Source organism: Pararge aegeria, chromosome 10 (genome assembly GCF_905163445.1).
Source record: "Pararge aegeria chromosome 10, ilParAegt1.1, whole genome shotgun sequence".
NCBI lineage: Eukaryota > Metazoa > Arthropoda > Insecta > Lepidoptera > Nymphalidae > Pararge > Pararge aegeria.
Genome location: NC_053189.1, coordinates 13,145,019 through 13,157,840, shown reverse-complemented (window position 1 = coordinate 13,157,840; position 12,822 = coordinate 13,145,019). Strand labels below are relative to the sequence as shown.

The window sequence follows — 12,822 nt, the reverse complement described above, 5'->3', positions numbered from 1 at the left end:
TTCACTTTACATAACCTACTTACTAGTAGCTATATTAATAAACCGACATCTAGTTAAGGACAGGTTCTCAAGGAAGAGACCAAACATTGGGACCTTAGCTCGATGTTGGTATATTAACAAGAGCCCGGAATTGGCTAGACTCATTCCTACTTCCTTAATCAGTGACATTAGGTACTATGATATTTTACCTACTCATAAATTATGCTACTGAATTTGCAAATATGCATATGTAGAGCAACAACAGGCTTTAAATGCTAGGTGGGATAACTTAATCTATTATGTAGATACATGATTTTATGATATGTGCTCCATCTCTGTGTTCATCTCATCTCAGAAAGCTTTCACGTGTTGGACCCATGTCAAGCGAGTACGCAAGCAAGCTATTGTACCTACTATGATGTTTTTCAGTGCATCAGATCATTGATCCTAACTTGGTCAGCTCTCGTAATATTTTGGAGTCATGGTCAAATAGTTCAAGAGTATGCTTGTTTATATAGTAAAAATTCAGCTTTCAAGAAGCTCTAGGTATTTACGTATATAATATTACCTAATAATATTATGAAAACCGGATCACAATAAATAAAATATTTTCTACGTACACTTGTAATGTAGATTTTGGAAAAATAAATAACGGTCAAAACTAACGAAGCTCAAGATAATATTGGATTAGAAGGTACCTGCATCTACACTAGGATGTGACTTTGGAAAATTAGGTTAATAAAAAATTAATTGCGACTGCAATTTGATGTCAATTTAAAGATGTTTTTTTATCAGTAAGTAATAGTTCCTACTGCGGTAGGTATATGGCGGAGATATCTCTACTGAAAACTGCACGTGCAGTCCTAAATTTCCAGTCTTTAATTGGTCTAATCTTCTGAACTGCTGCGCTGTCTATAACATGTTTTTACAGGCTGGTAAAACATTTTGCATCATAATAATCTAGATTCCATTTTATCGACCCATGTGATTTTTTTTTCAGTTACAAATATAATAAAAGGGAGTTGCAAGGAATTTTCATGGCTACGTACGTCCGTTTTTTCAGTCAAAATATCTAACAAATGTTAAATTACCTAGAAGTTTTGTTAGATAATTAAGGAACCCCGAGAGCTTATAGTTTCTTTAATAAATCTATAATACAAAGGTTATAACTACTAATCTACGTGTTTTAGTAGAGCCACCGCGATCCTAAAAAGGCGCGCGTAGCGCCACCCCAAACCCGGTGTTCAATTGAATAACTAGGTTGATACTCCGAAAACTTGCTGATGTCATTCCGCTCCACAGATGGCGCTTATAACTATTTTAGAAAGGTATTGTATGTTGTATAAAACCTACCTAATATATAATGTAACTAAATTTGCAGATATATCTATATATGTAGAGCAAAATCAGGCTATAAATAAAGTAATTCTAGATGGGATTGCTTTTTCTATTATGTAGATACAATATTTTATGATATGCGCCCTAAGTCTGAGTTCATCTCATCTCACAAAGCTGTTACGTGTTGGATACATGTCAAGCGAGTACGCATGCATGCTAATGTGCTGGGGATGTACCTTATGTGGAATACCTAGGTTATTATTTTATGTGACTATAAAAGTTAGCCCCTGATTGCAATCTTCCCTGGTGTTATGTAATGATAAGTAATATAATATAATATAAATACAATACTTATATAGGATATCCAGATAGGGGTATATAGCAGTTACGTTTGTGGCACGCTTTTGTCGAAAGAGTGGGATCTAGCCACGGTATATTCTGCTGCAAGGATAAACTGCCAGGTACTTACATCTCATTCGTTCTTCATCATATGAACCTATGGGTGTTTCACGCTGGATATATAAATGTATTTATCTAATACCCAGAGAATGCCTCCGACTCATTCGTTTAATGTCAAAGAACTTATTTATGTATGTATGCATGTATATATGTATGTATGTAAGATAAGCATTTTTGAAACGTCAAGTCTGTAGTGACTCTACCACCGGTTCCGGTACTGGAAGGCACAGTCTAGCAACTCTATTGAACATCTTAGCTGGACAACTGGACTAACTGGACGTCGAATGCTGGATAGGAATAGGTTTTTGGTAGAAATTAAAAAAAATCCACGAACAAATGCCTCTTGTACACTGGAGCGTCACTCTGCGTCCACTGGCAAAGCGTGAATTGGTAGATTTCACAAGCCTTTGAGAACATTATGGAGAACTCAAATGTGTCCCCACGATGTTTTCTTTCAACGTTAAAGCAAGTAATGTGCAAGAAGTGTGTGCGGGGTTTGAATTCGGACCGAGTTTGCGTCCAGTAAGAGATTCCATTAGAAAAATATATTGAAATACACTTTATTGATTAAAAACACATAATTCTACGCAATACGCAGAGAGACAATAATTTTAAAGTGATAAGACCGACTTTAGCATTCTACTTCCATCTTCGTATTTCTATTCATCTTTTATTTCCCTTACTCGGTAGTGTGTACAAGTAAAGAATAAAAATAAATAAAACCAAGAAATATGTTAGTAGGAGTATGCACAAAAATAAAGGTACAATATTCCCTAAGGAAAGGATAGGATTCTTACTTTCTTATTTTGTTGACTTTAATATCTAGATCGCGATATGGCCATGGATATGTCAAAGTTGGATTCGAAGGTTGGAGGCAAAGACTGCTGCTAAGTTCGGGGCGCATTATTACAGCAAGGCTTATAATGCGTCAATAACAACCGGTGGCTTTGTTTTGTCAAATTAAATTCCACCGGTTTCCTAATTCCAAACAATGTCACATCAAAAGTACTAGCGCGCTTGGATCATTAGTCAACCTGTCGCCCCTTGTCAAACTGAACTTGCCCTTTCGACACCCGTCTAATACTGAACATACCTAGACAGCATGTTATGTTAATAAAACTGTACCAACCATTACATTTTTCTTTTTTTTATTGTATAATTATTGGATAGAAGCCCTTGCATACCCTCTATGCCCGCCACTGCCGACTAGGTAGATAATATCAGTACTTTTTAGTTTTAAGTCAACGCATTAACCGATTATCGATAAAACTGAATCGTTTCCTACGGTGAAATATTCAGCCGACCCACACCCAGCATGAAAATTTTAACACTTTCTTTGAATTACATAAACACGGTTAACAGCTATATACCTAGCTATATAAGTGTCATTATTGTTACTACTTTATAGTTTATAAACAAAAAAAAAAACTTCTATCGTGTTGAACTGGTATATTTGGCTGTAATTTGTTACGTTCTAATAGTTTTGTAGATTTCCGTAACTTTTATATGTATATTAATTTGCCAAAGTAAGGTAAAAGATATTCTCAATATTATATCGTTTTTACTTAAAACTGAGAGGATGTCGTCATGTTGATAAGAGTAGTTATTGAAAAGCACGCGATCTGAAATAAATTGAAATTAGTCACTAACTTAGTAAGAAGATATTTAGGTACCTACCTACTAGTAGGGCTAGTAGGTTATTCGTTACCTATACCTACTTATTTAGTTTTTTAAGCTTTAATGTCTTTCTTTTATTGGGTTGAATAAACAATTACTAATATTATGGATATTATTTTAATTGAACTGGCAGTCACCCGCAAAATAATCTGCGCAACTACAATTTCTTTTAAGTAGATGTAAGATGTGAGTGGTAGTTACAGAGTTTAACGCATTCTTGATTCTAGATTCTCGCAAGATATAACATGAAAAATAAAAGACATTCATCCCCTATTTCTCAATCTAATACCAATATCTTTGTTTCTCACCAAAAGCCTAAAGTCAAGATTTATTAATAACTTGAAAAATTGTGTAGGTACTTTCATACAAACTTACTTCTTTAACTCCTCTTTGGTGCGTCGAATGCGCATTTAATAAACAATATAATCATCAATATCAACATATTGACTGCCCACAACAGAGCTTGCACCTCTTTTTAGAATGAAAATAGTTTAGGCCGTAGTTCACCACGCTGTCCAGCTCTCAGGCATGCAGGTTTCCTCACGACGTTTCCTTTTACCGATATGTTTATATGCTTATATTTAAATAAAAACTCCAGTTTTCCTGTTTTAATTGTAGCCCAATTATTGTTTTAATCTACCTAGTTGAAAATATCCTACTAGCTTAGTAATATAAGAGGAAGTTAAAAAAGAAATAATTATAGAAAGAGCGGGTAAGCGAGGCTGTGGTGCGTCGCTCAAACAATGCTAACTTACATTTAGCTGTCAGTCAAAAACAATTTGGAATTTGGTGCGCGCGGAGGGTCGAGACTAAAGACATGGAATCTATAGGGCTGATTATACAACCCTGCGTAAATCTGTATACTTAAATCTGTAAAAAATGTATACTTAATTTTATAAATGTGAAAAATTGGATGGTTGGATGTTTGTTAATTAATCACGCCAGAAGGTCTTAACGGATCTATATAAAATTAAGCACAAATAAGGATTACAAACCGGAATAGCACAAAGGTTACATTTTATGCAGCAAAATAAAAGATTCCGAGGGATAAAATTTTTCAATACCTTTGTAACTACGAAATTTAATTATGAATCATATAAAAAGTCTTACATAATCAATTGTACTATACTTCTTATTTATAATTGAACTGGTGAAAGTGTTTGTGAAATCTATTCAAAAAAGTACAGACTTGAAAATATAAAAACAATTATCTTAAAGCATAATATAAAATTTGAATTGGTTGCAGCAGCTAGATGTAGTTCTTCATAGATCGACCGCGTTTCAGCAACGGCCCGGGAGCTGTTCCATTCATCATTTCCTCCATCCATTCGCCGGGTTAAACACATAAGTGACATTGACGCTTCCAGCACCACCACAACTTGACCTCCATCTCAACTTCGTTCACACAAAATCATAAACCAAAATAACACATTTCAAATGGCTGTATAGTTCTCATTAAACTGGCGAACTTGGGACCTGCTTCTTGGGCTACCTACGTCGTGTCACGTTATGCCCAGGTAAATGACGTTATGCTTTGATTTGTACTGTGACTGACAGGTTCCGTAATGCTTCTAAATCGATAGTAACTTGACCTGAGACTATTTTTGTAGAACTTTAATTTTTATGAGAGAGCCGTCTACTGAATTACCGATTTACGTTTAATTACCTAGAACAGAGAACACACTAGAAATAAATAAGTAGGTAAGGTACCTTCTATTTTCCCATCACATTATCACTTAGTAAACACCTATAACCTGCCTATAATCTGCCTATATCTAGTAGTTAGTTGATTAAGTTGAGTAAATAGGAATATCTACCTATTAGGTAACCTACCTACCATATTACGAGTATGTAGGTACTTTGTAAAAAAAAGAAAGCTAAAAATTTATGTGTGCCTTAATAGAATTTGCTAATATTTAACAATAAAATAATTTATAGTTTTTAATTCTGTTACATAAATCGATAATCGAGAAATAGGTAGGTACTTATTTTTCTCGATCATGAAATATCAGCGATTAGGTACTTCTTATTTTAACAGGACATATATTTAGGTATTAAGTTAGGTACGAATATACATTTTGTGTTTTTTTTTTAAATTATATTATAAATATTTTTTTACTAGCACGTATTTAAAAATCGGGTCATTCATTCTGTTAATGCTTAACCGATTTTAAAATACGTAAGTATTAGTAATTTATTTTTTACTTCGCATATAGTGGCTTTCGAGGTTGGTTTTAAAAAAAATAGTAACGTGTAATAAGATAATATTAGTGGCACGAAAACTTTTTAATTACTCCTGTTATCCAATCTCTCTTGGTTTGTTATTGATCAGGCTATCTGCTTTCGAACGAGCAGTGGAGCGTTCCTGATAAATGATCGACGCACAATGCGTCCTGCAGATTCTTTTGTCGGACCCTTTTTGTATGGACACTGATGTTTCTGTAACGTGCCGTACCAACCTACCTACCCAAAAATTCTTTATTATCTACATTTTTATGAGTGCATATTTTCAACTAAATTTCAGAAAAGACAGTTCCTTAATATAACGATTACAATTCTGAAAAATGATCGTCAAAAAAATTAGAAGTAGGTACTGCTTTAAGCGATGGTAGTAATCCACCAGAATTATCTATGGAATTAATTGCTCACGAATAAAATTTGTGACGTAGTAAAATATTGGCTTCTCTTCTCAAGAGAACTCTCTATTTGAACATAACGTTAATGATACTATAAGTCATATGGTTCAGGGATAGATTAAATTTGGAATATTTGTAAATTAAGAGAACTACCACTCGTTGCACTATCGAAATTTTATAATTCTATTTAAATTTCGTCTGATAGCTACCAATACGTAATAAGTTAAAAAAATTACATATTATGAACCCTAAGTTGTAAACAAGCTAGACGGAAAGGACACCGCCCATAAAGAGCCTAATACCTTTTCACTACAAACCTAAAAAAAATATGCAACACTAACTATTATTAGCAAATAAATACGTAGTGTAAATTATGCTTTATGTCTGAGGGTAACTGGTATACGTAAACGTAAAAAGTTAAACACGTCCCACGGCAACAGAAAATTAATTTCATTATCCATTAAATTTAATCAACTTAATTGCCACTAAGATAATTTCAATGTATGTAACTAAATTACATTCTAGCACTTTTAAGCTAAATACCTCGTTACTTATCGTAATTATTACGAAATTTATTGCTACCGATAGCAGCGCTTTGATCGCACTCTGCTCAAAGCACTATGACCGAACATCTGTTCGCCTTATACAGATAATACTAATAAGGAGATGTTTTTTATAGCACTGCTAGGTACCCACTCGCTTACCTTTTGTCTGCGTATTAAATACTTGACACACCCAATTAAAAAGCTATAAATGATAAAGATAGCTACGTTATTACATCACGACTCCGTTGCTGTATATTTAAGACCGGTATACTAACTTAAATTCGCAAAAAAAGAAAGAAATAAATTAATATACCGCTATTGATAACTGTAGTGCTAGAGACTTTAAGTGATGTCATTTTGGACATACGGTTGTAGTAAAAATCACTTTACTAAAAAAATTATCATTGCCGGCCCACTACAGGGTGCGGTTCTTCTTTTAGAATGAGGAGGTTTAAGGCCGTAGTCCACCACGCTGGCCGGGTGCGGATTTATAAACTTCACACGCCTTTGAGAACATTATGACGAACACTTAGGCGTGCAGGCTTCCTCAAATTTTGTTCCTTGAAATACAAGAAAGAGATATTTAATTGCATAAATTAAAAACGCACATAACTCTGAAAAGTATGTTTATAGTATTTATGTATATATAGGTATATATGCAAATGTATATGTTTATTTCATGAACCACCTACCTCTCTTTCGTGAGCTGTGTTTTACGCTATTGGTTGCCTGAAAGAGATCGCTATGTAGCGATAAAGCCGCCAAATTGTATACTTTTCGTTGAATTTTTATTTACAATTTTTCTATATGGTTGCGTGTTGTACAATTAAATTGTATTCATTCATTCATTAAAGAGTAAAAGGTGCGTGCCGAGGATCTAACTCGGTCTCCACAAAGGAAGCAGCTCCACTAGGCTATCACGTGAAAACTAAGCTGAATAAAACTAATAGCACTAAAAAGATCCATTTCAACTGAGAACAATGAGAGAAGAATGCTTCTACTTTCAGATCTGTGAGCTTAACTTAGCCTACCTCGCAAAAAACCTGTGGTCACATATCTACCTAGGAAATGATTGAGAACCGACCAGCTACCTGTAGCAATTGACACAATCAAACGTTTCAAAATTAGTATAAAACTTTACTAACTTAGCTCTTCAGTTGAGTGTTTTTAATATCATAATAATATTTGCCAAGGTAAAGATAAGGAACGAACAGTGCGTCAAAACTGCATCCGTATAGCGGCTTAGAAAAGTCTATGTGATATAGGTATCTAATTTAGTACGTTATATCAGGTTGTGATACAAACACAAATAACGACTAACGAAATTTCAAATATACTTTGCCAGTTTTACCACCATACCACCCCATAACACTTTACTTACTTTATTTACACTTTTATACCAAAAGTCCCAGTAGGTATATGCGCAAGATAATAATCCTTAAAACGAAGAGATTTACTTATTCCCTAGTTCTCAAACTCCCAATCTGTATGCAACGGACAAACGATTTAGCGTTCTTAATGCCGCGTAGAAACCTATTAGAGTATAGGTTTAGAATATTACTGCTACACATCTAACAGGTTAATTTGCAACCATCTTAGAAGGCATTATCACTTACCACCAGACGAGATTGCAGTCAAGGCTCAAGGGAAAGTAAAAAAATCCTTAGCGTTTAATTTTGCGTCTATTGTGCGACTTATTTCAACAAAGCGAGTTCGAATAGCAGCTTGTAATTTGTCGCAAACTTTGCTAAGGACGCGATGGTGTGGCCTTCGCTTTATTGTCTTAAATATTATCCCTAGCTGGAAAGTTGACTATCTTAATTACTAGTGTACATTGTACAGTGTAGTGTAGATTTGAGTAGATCCCTAAGTCAATATGTAATATACATACGTCTTATCCATACAAACTTTTACTTTAGTACGTAGGTTCAGAAATTCAATGCTTTAAAACAGGACCCGGTCTAAGGTAGGTACACCGTATTCAAATAACCATTAGAAGGTTTCTTTTGATCGAGTTCCAACAGCACCTCGTTCGACGTTCGGATTAATTAGAGCTGCCATTCAAAATGACTACTCACCGGATAGCTTATTATGAATAAAGCAAGAATTTTTAAATCCCTAATCTATATTACATTACAGGGCAATGCTCTGATATGAATTAAGTACGCGTATGTCCATGGAGACTAGTAGCTAAATCACGTTGATTCATATTGAGAGATCTTGGATTCGATTCCATAAAATAATTTATTTGTTGTTTATCGAAAATCGTAAGAAAAGATTTGTATTTGAGATTGACTGTTATTGTTTTCGAGTGTAAATATAACGCCATTTTAAAAATACAGTGCTTTAAAAACGTCTTTTTTAGCACTTTCGAACTTCAACATATCTACGTTCGAATTGTGGGAAGAACACTGCAGGGCATGGGTTTCTTTCTTGGTATGATGATGTACTGTTACATCGCCCTAATACTGTATGCGTAAATATCCTAATAAACATGGTGCAAAGTGAAAACCTAACCTATATATTTTTTGTAACTAAATAAATATACTACGACAATACACACATCGCCGTCTAGCCCCAAAGTAAGCGTAGCTTGTGTTATGGGTTTTTTTAATGAATATAATACATATAAATACTTATAATATACAGATAAACACCCAGACACTGAAAAACATTCATGTTCATCACACAAACATTTTCCAGTTGTGGGAATCGAACCCACGACCTTGAACTCAGAAAGCAGGGTCGCTGCCCACTGCGCCACTCGGCCGTCAAATAGTTTCCAAATAGACTAAGCAAATTATTAATTTGAGCCGATTTACTATGTAGTAGGAAGGTACAGAAAGAGTCGTATACAGGGTTTTTGAAAAGGTAAAAAATCCTCCGTCCTCCGTCTAAAATGAGCATGTTAAAATGCACGCCACTGGGTAAGTATAAGGTATCATTTGAAATGGTTCTCAAATTAATATCACATTAATTATCATTAATTATCATTATTATCATTTTGAATGAATGAATAAATATACTTTTACTGCACACCACAACAAGTACATAAAAAAAAAAGAAAAGTATAACAAAACAACGTATACAATTCGGCGGCCTTATCGCTTCATAGCGATTTCTTCCAGGCAACAAATGGCGAAGAAAAAAAATACGGAAAATGGGTTGGTGGTGCACATATACATATACCCATAAAATAAATATATCATTACTTAAATAAATATATATCTTATCTTTATATATATATTTGTTGTGTGCGTGTGTATGTCACTGAACTCCTCCTAAACGGCCGGACCGATTTGAATGAATTTTTCTTGACAAGGTGTATAAATCAATATTTGTACCGAAAGACAAATAAATATTATATAAACCAATAAAAATGTAATATATAAAAATTATATTTACATAAAAATAATATAATAAATTAAATATAAAACAAAATAAAATCATTTCTATTATAATAAAATCATATCATTTTCTAAGCATTATTAGCATCATCGAATCCTAGCAGCTGATTGACATCTACTGCTAGTTGGTCTATCTACCCACTTATTTAGGTATTCTGTAGAGAGTTTCAAATTATATGGTCTTGTATGCCGCAGCTATGTGAAATTCGCTAGTTATTCCTATCGTGTGACCACCTATTATATCGGAAATTATGAAGTATACTACTATACTCTAAAACTCTCACTTCGTACTTAGAGATAGGAAAATTGGATTATAAATTCGGTTATCTTATCGGTGTCTATCGTGGCATCGTACCGGAACGGTTAATCGCTCGGCGGCACAACTTTTTCGGAATGGAAGTAAGTACATAGCCACAGCTGACGCCCATGGCAATTTTTTTTTGCTAATAAACTAAAATAATAAATTGTAATATATACGTGATATTGGGCTTATTATTCTGAATCTATTACTTAATTTTAAATATAGAATTTTTAGTAACACCATATCCAACATCGCAAATAGCTATGAACGACAGTAAAACAAATTGAACTTTTTAATTTGCAGCCACTGAAGTATAGAATTCAGTGCTTACAACAAATGACAATAAAGATAAGACAACTTAAGGTTTGACATACCTATTATGTGTTTGCACTTACCCATTTATTTTCATTTTAAATTTATTACAATAATATTTTACTTTAATCATTTGACCTGCATTAAAGATAGTGGTATAATAATATTTACATAATAAGTCACCAAAATTAAACAAAATACGGGGTTCACACAAGCAGCCATCTTGATTGAATGGTAGCCAGGCACGCATGCGCCCTTATGCGTCAACGAACAAACTTGGGGATGATAGTTTTTGTCTCTTTCCAACTACAGAAAAAACATACAAGCATCTCTTTTTCATGTTCTATTGTCAAAACGCGTAAGGGTCGAACAGCAAGCTTTTGTTAGTTAGGACGTGAAGTTAGCTGCTCCTTTCACCAAACATCAAAATATTAGGTCTTTACCTATAACTGCCGTTTGTTTATGGAATAATTTAAATCAATATTTTTAATATTATTTTATGTTATGAAAATTAAGCTTATTTAGCTACTCTCCGTGGAAAGTAGGAGAATGTGTATGGTGTTATTTATAATTTCTTCAATCTTTATACTCCACACCACACAGGTCTATGACAATGTACCCTCTACGCACGTGACGCTCCGAAACCGGAACATCCTCAGGACATGTTGACTTTGAAATGACTAATAGTTAGGAACACAGGTAATTTATTTTCCGCAAAGTAACGCCTGCTTCTATCGAATATTATTTTATGTATCAAACTAAAAACCAACATATTTGATACTACTTTCATACATTCGTTCCATTTTATTGATGCCAAGCCAAGTTTACTGATGTCTTGTTATAGCTGCTTTCGAAAAGTCTATTGCATGGAAATCAATCAAGTCTTATCAGTAATGGCCATTTTACTACTGCGATGGACTTAGCGTGCTAGCGTACCTTAGACTGTCGCTAAGTCTTTGAGCGTATATTTTTGACACAACATTAGGACACAGTGCTTTAAAGCTCGACCATAGAAGCCGTATAAGCCGAATACGCGTCTATAGCTGAAAATTATCGTCATTATTGACCACTTTCTTTAAGGTTCAAATGTCAAATGAAATAAAAACCTGTTGAACAATTAATACACTAGTTTTAATTTTTGTAGAGTTAGATACTACTTATTGACGACTTATTGACTTATTTACGTCATGACTCGTATTCAAAAAAAAAGAAAGTTTACTGGGAGATGCAAATTTGAAGAAATCTGAGGTTTATCTAAATGAAATAAAAACAAATGAACCAGGAAAATAGAATTAAATTTAGAATTCTATAGGATTCCACAGATTGCTAAAAGTGACGAGAATAACCGAACTGCGAAATCATATGCAAAGACCTAATACAAGAATTAGGTACAAAAAAATAAATAACGTACTTATTTACCTAAATCATAGAAAGGCATATCAAAAATTTTACTGGTTTCTGCATGTTTAAAAACAGATGTTTTTACGTATGTAAAAACATCAAATTAAGTACCTAACTACGTACAAGACGGAATAAATTACTGCTAAGAGTTAAATTTTTTGTCATGATATTATTACAGAGTTAACATAATAAGCATGTCTTCCCTGTGATACTCAGGTTACTATTTAGTAATAGTAGAGCTTTTTGCAGAACTCGTCCTAAAGTAACTACTACCGGCAAGCAAATATCTGCCGCCCCGCCCGCCAGATATCTTACATCACCCGGACGTGGGCTCAATCCACGGCCACGGGGACGTGCGGTCTAATCACCGTCCGATCAGTCCACCAAACTCCGACATCCGCCGAGGTCCGAGTCTCGTAGGAGACGCCCCTAGGTAGACGTCAACCCGGTATTCCTCGAGCCTCGAGCCCTAGGGCTCAAACCCTCTTATCAGGCGTCGCTTCGCGCTCGCCCCGACCCACTGGTGACGCTGTTGAACTGTTGTTAACCTTATGGGTATAAGGTTCATAACTACTAACATTTCAGCGGCATTGCTATATTTCGTGCTGAAGGTTGGTTGTCGGTGTAGTAACAGGCAAATGAGGTTTAATATCCTCAGGAACACAAGACAAAAATAGTAGGACGTGATCCTCGGATTAAATTATTATTTACTTAGCTTTTCGCTTCAGTATTCTGTTACGTATCCTTCGTAGTTCGAATAACTTTAA

General features: G+C 34.4%; 1 long non-coding RNA gene across 1 annotated transcript; it reads right to left on the bottom strand.

Annotated features, from left to right (window-relative positions):
- Positions 1-4,397: 4,397 nt before the first annotated feature.
- On the bottom strand, positions 4,398-10,845 carry LOC120627086. The gene is made up of 2 exons (XR_005658885.1): positions 10,738-10,845; positions 4,398-5,045 (listed from the first exon to the last, which is right to left on the bottom strand). It is a non-coding gene; the product is annotated as an uncharacterized LOC120627086 (long non-coding RNA).
- Between the last annotated feature and the right edge of the window lie 1,977 nt (positions 10,846-12,822).